At 45.7% G+C, this 6,000-nt stretch overlaps 1 pseudogene across 1 annotated transcript in view; it reads left to right on the plus strand.

The window, feature by feature from the left end:
• The window catches only part of LOC309558573 (astacin-like metalloendopeptidase), an 84,281-nt pseudogene extending 80,652 nt beyond the window's left edge, over positions 1-3,629 (plus strand). The window contains exons 12-13 of the transcript in view: positions 1,158-1,274; positions 3,523-3,629. The product of the transcript in view is annotated as an astacin-like metalloendopeptidase (transcript). The remainder of the gene's footprint in view (positions 1-1,157; positions 1,275-3,522) is intronic.
• Positions 3,630-6,000: the final 2,371 nt, after the last annotated feature.

Genomic DNA, 6,000 nt, shown 5'->3' on the forward strand with positions numbered 1-6,000 from the left:
TCTTAGTCTGCTTAGAATGCTACTGTAGCTAGACCATGTGTTACCCAAAATGGCATAGGTAAAGATTCATCAAATTTGAAAGAGTGGGTTTTTCATGACACTAGCAAAAAAAAAAAAAAAACATTCCTCAAACCCCCTACCCCCACCAATGAATAGGGTGGCCTTTGGTGCTTGTATAGCTTTTAAGGGAAACACCAAAAGGTAGCATAAAACAATGTCATGGGTGCCCCCCACCCCAAATCCAGAGCAGACCTGCCATCACTATCCCAAAGCACCTTATCCATTTGTTGATGGGGACATGGGCCTCTTCCCTAGAACCCAGGCCAGTGGTTATGTCAGCTCTGCGCCCAGGAGACTTTGGGATGTCTGAATGCCTCCTTTAACAAGAGTGCTCCCAGATCCTAGCCCCTCCCTCCTGTGAATGAATATGGGTTGTGTTAAGCAACAGCTAACTAAAGGAGTTATTACACATAGGGGTTGGGTGGGTGGATGGGGGGCAGGATATGGGTGACATCTTTTAAAGGGGGCTTGACGATCCAGGAAAGGCCCCTGTCCACAGCCCCCCCCCCCCAAACACTGCCCAGATTTATGTGGAAAAGCCTCAACATGGGGACAAGATACTTTGAGGTGCTTGTTTAGGGCCACCTTTCCCCAATGCAAACCCCATGTTGACGTCATCACCACTGTGTGGTGACATAGGCCATGACGATAGATGTGTACATAGATGTATGTGTATCACAAGAAAGGGCAATCATTGGTCCCAAATCTCAAAAGGTTTCTTATGTATGTTTTGAGCTTTGATAAAGCATTTTTTGGTTCTTTTAGTAAAACATAAATTGCTGTTTCCACAGACCCTCCTCCTCCGCCGCTATGATGCACCCCTGAAAAACTTTAACAAGCAGACCATCATGCGGGACCTCAAGATGAAGCTGTGGAGGAGATTCTGCCACTGCACGTCTGTGGTGGACCTTAAGCGCTCTTGGATCAACGTCAAGAGGTGCAATCTGAGAGCGCTGAAGAAGGCCACGGCGAGAATCTCTGATAAGTCAATATGTTGAATAAATATGCCAAAAGATGTGGATGTGTGTGTTAATAGCCTTTTGAACTCCCTTTAGAATTTGTCATTAAATTATATACTCTTTGTTTTCTTGTTCTAGACACAGCTGATGGGGACCAAGCGGTGGTCTGCTTGTTAAAGAAGGGAAGGAGGACTGCGACCTTGCAGTTTGTGGCCCCAGGGAGTGAGTCATTGGAGCGGCTCCGAATTATTGATGGTAAGCAGAAGCATGTTATTTTTTGAGATGCTAAATTTAAATCACTTTGGGGGTATTGTGTAGCTTAAATAATTTGGTTATTTTTTATATTTGGCTCCTTTGGTTCAAAACTCTTCTGTCTGAACAGTTTGGGAGCAACATGGTAATAGTCAACTACTCTTGAGGGGAGGTGTACCAGCAATGTTTTGAACTACTCTGAATTGTATCGTACTGTAAAAAGTGGTGCGATTTGGCCAGGTAGCATTTTTTCTAGCTAAACTTTTTTCTCTCTCTCTTCACACAGTTTATACAGAAATAAGTGGGGCTGCTCAGCAGCAGGATCAACCCCATCCACTGGCCCACCTCCTGCAATTGAGTGTTGAGTCTCTACAATGTGTCTCTTTAGATATATGGATAGCGAGAGAGAACTCAATCTACATTTAGTTTGGTATAGAGAGAGATATGTGCACATGTATCCTGGGTAGCAATTGAACACAACACATACCATTGTTACAAATGTTTGTTTGTTTGTCTTAACCTATTGAGGTTGACATGGCAAGCCTTTTACATTGTTTTTGTGGAACAGCTGATAAAGTCAGAAGTCATCTTGTTGAACCTTTAGAACACTTTCCCCTGCAAGATTTTTGTCCAGGCTCTACCATCTTCAGGCTTTATTGCTAAGAGATGAAAGACCACACCTACACTTACTAGGAGTTGGGCCCAGGGGCCTACCAAGGGGTTGGCCAGAAAGGGGCCCGCCAGGGGCGCAGACCGAGGGGGGGGGGAGCGCAAAAAATTGTCAGTGTTAGCTGTGATTGTTTCCCCCTGCTCAGCCGATGCCCCTGGCGCCCCCAGGCAGCGTGCGGCTCCAATCCCGGAGCTCTGTGTCCACTCCAGGCGGCAGCTATCCTGTGCTTCTTGCAATGGGCGTTGTGTGGTGGAGGGAAGGGGAGAAGTTGAGCTTGCTCTGCGGGTTGCCATCAAGATGGTAGGGGGTGGGGAGCTGGGACTGGCCGATCTGCTGTCTGACTCTCTCAGGTACAGAGAGCCACTGTGTGTCCCCCGGGGAGCTGTGCTCAACATGTGTCCTCCCTGGATATACTCCCCCACCACCCTGTGTAGTGTGTGTCCCATGACAGGGTATAATGTGCAGGGTCATCTGGGTCTGCATTGTACCTCTCTCTCCCTGTCACCCCCCTCTCTCCCTGTCACCCCCTCATCTCTCCCTGTAACCCCCCCCCTCTCTCCCTGTCACCCCCCCTCTCCCTGTCACTCCCTCATCTCTCCCTGTCACCTCCCTCATCTCTCCCTGTCACTCCCCTCCCCCTCTCCCTGTCACCCCCCCTTATCTCTCCCTGTCACCCCCCTCATCTCTCCCTGTCACCCCCCCTCTCTCCCTGTCACCCCCCCCTCTCTCCCTGTCACCCCCCTCTCTCCCTGTCACCCCCCTCTCTCTCCCTGTCACCCCCCTCTCTCTCCCTGTCACCCCCCCCTCTCTCTCCCTGTCACCCCCTCTCTCTCCCTGTCACCCCCCTCTCCCTGTCAATCCCCCCTCATCTCTCCCTGTCATTCCCCCCCTCATCTCTCCCTGTCATTCCCCCCCCTCATCTCTCCCTGTCACCCCCCTCTCCCTGTCACCCCATCTCTCTCCCTGTCATCCCCTCTCTCTCCCTGTCATCCCCTCTCTCCCTGTCACTCCTCTCATCTCTTCCTGTCACTCCTCTCATCTCTCCCTGTCACCCCCCGTCTCTCCCTGTCACCCCCCCTCTCTCCTTGTCACCCCCCCTCTCTCCCTGTCACCCCCCCTCTCTCTCCCTGTCACCCCCCTCTCTCTGTCAAACCCTCCCCCTCTGTCTATCTCTGTCAAACGCGCTCTCTCTCTTTCTGGGGGGGGGCGCCAATACAGCTCCTCGCCAAGGGTGCTGGGGACCCTAGGTACGCCTCTGGTTGGGCCTCCTCCCTTCCACCACATCTGATTAATCAAACCATCAGGGCAATAGGAAACTCTGATCCTGTGTGGTTCGAATTGGACAGCATTCCAAACATAGATATATCCACGGAGGTTGAAGTTAAAAATGTCTTCTCGTTGGCCAAGGAATTCACCTTACACCTGCCCCAAACATTTTTTGGGATTAAGCATTTGAGTGTAACTATGTAGATCAGCAATCTATCATGTTTGAGCAAGAATGTAGGGAAAACAGGGCAAATATGCTCCAGTGCCTACTTACTTTTGCCTCCAGGTAATTATCTTGTCTCTTTTTCTGCCCAGGGATCCAGGACATCACATTGCCCATGGCAATTTCTGTGCTGAGGTGGACCAGTGACCGGATCGAACATTTGGAGCGGCTGGCAGGGGTTGATCCTGTTGCTGACTAGCCCTTTCTTATTGGCTGTTTTAGGAAATAAGTTTTGAAATTTCTTTTATTTTTATGTTTTTAATAAACTATTTTTGTAAAGAAAAAACTAGTTTGTGTGTTTTTCCCCCTAGAAAATACAAACCAAATCCAACACACAACCAATTCCAGCCCCCATTACTCTGAATCAGTTGTGTTCTCCCTGAGAAATTATTTTACAAGAATTAAAAGGGACACCTTTTAGGAATTCATTATGTGAAGATTGTGTTTAGCAAGTCAAAATGTAACCACATGTTTGCAGTAAGAGAAGCACCTGTGTAGAAAGGCCTACATTAACAAGCCAGGGACATTTCTTGCTCAGCATCCCCACCCCCAAAAAAAATATATATAACCAAAAAATAAATCTAATTTAAAATGTATTTATTACAAAGAATATCCAAATTATTACAAACAGTAATGACAAACACAAATATAAAAAAAATATATAAAAAAAAAATCAAACATGAGGTGGGGGCACAGGAGAGGGGGAGAGCTGCTGCTGCTGCAAAGGTTGCAGCATCTGCTGCAAGTGCAGCTGTCCCGGCTGTGGCTGTAGCTGGGGCTGTGGCTGCAGCATTTGCTGAGCCAGCCTCATTAGACACTCCAGCTGTTGTCCCGGCTGTAGCTGTTGTTGTTGCTGCTGCTGCTGGTGGTGTGAGGGGATTGAACATGGGGTAGGGATGGGACAGTGTTATCTGCAAAGGAAAGAGACAAAACAAGGTAAGTTGCAGAATTAGAAATGCTAAAGTGCAATTATGGAGCCAACATTTGCCAAAAATAGCAACCCAAAAATCAACAACCACTTCTTATGGGGGGGGGGGGGGAGGGGCAAAAGGCTAAGCTGTAGTCTGAAAATGAAGAAAAATAACAACATCAGGAACCAAACTTGCAAGGCCACAGCACAGCAGAGAGACTGACACTTACCAAAATCTCACCCCCAAAAAAAATTTAAAAAAGGGTTGTCACTGTTCAAAGGGTTAATGTGCAAATCAGTGTGCATTTTGACAGGCATTTGCACAAAAATGCTAAACACCATTTCAAAATCTGAGATCCAGCTCCATTGATAGCCATTCACACTCTTCTGTCAGACAGATTTGATGTGTTGAAACCCAGATCCAATTGGCATGTGTAAACTGAATCTCAATCACTCGTCGGCGATCGAGTGAGGAAATCCGCCCGTTTGTGTAAACAAAGCGGGCGGATCTCCTCTGTGACAGACAGTCACAGATTACAGGATTCAGCATAGCTGAACCTGCGATCTCTGTCTGTGTCACACAACCCCCTCCCCCCACACACATCAGTAAGCATGAGGCATACATTTAACCCCTTGATCACCAATAAAGTTAACCCCTTCCCTGCCAGTGTCATTATTACAGTAACAGTGCATATTTATAGCACTGATTACTGTAGTAATGTCACTGGTACCCCCAAAAGTGTCAAAAATGTCGCAGTCCCACTAAAAAAAACGCAGATCGCCGCCATTACTAGTAAAAAAAATAAACAATAAAAATGACAAATCTTTCCCGTAGTTAGTAAAGGCAAAAACTTTTGTGCAAACCAATCAAAATATGCTTATTGTGATTTTTTTTTTTACCAAAAATATGTAGCAGAAAACAAATTGGCCTAAAATGTTAAAAAATTTAGATTTTTACATTTTTTTTTGGGAATGTTATATATTTAGAATGTAAAAAATATATTTTTTTTTTTTCAAAATTGTCGCTCTTTTTTTCGAAAATTAAAAATCGCACAGGGGATCAAATACCACCAAAAGAAAGCTCTATCTGTGGGGAAAAAAGGACATAAATTTAATTTGGGTACAGCATCGCACGACAATTCAGGTGCAATTGTCCATTAAAGTAGCGCAGTGCCGAATCGCAAAATATGGCCTGGTCAGGAATGGGGTAAAATCTTCCGGTCTTAAAGCGGTTAAAAATACGCTCATTGAGAATTTTTTTGTCAAAGACATGTAGCTAAATACATTTTGGCCTAAATATATGACAAAAACTGAATATATTGGATATTTTTTAACTGTCAAAGTAGAAAATTTTAATTTTTTTTCGCAAAATTTTTGCTCTTTTTTTATTAATATTGCAAAAAATGAAAAGCGCAGAGGTGATCAAATACCACCAAAAGAAAGCTCTGTTTGTGGGGAAAAAAGGACGTAAATTTTGTTTGGGTACGGCGTTGCATGACCACACAATTGTCAGTTAAAGTCACGCAGTGCCAAGTTGCAAAAAGTGGCCTGGACGTTAGGCAGGAAAATCCTCCGGGGCTACCTGTGACCTCTCTCACCATAGGTCCAAGTCCCATCTCGGCATCACCTTCTTTAGTTTGAAGGAGAAAGATAGAGTTAA

The sequence above is a fragment of the Pelophylax lessonae genome (genome assembly GCF_965119305.1).
Source record: "Pelophylax lessonae genome assembly, chromosome: 6".
NCBI lineage: Eukaryota > Metazoa > Chordata > Amphibia > Anura > Ranidae > Pelophylax > Pelophylax lessonae.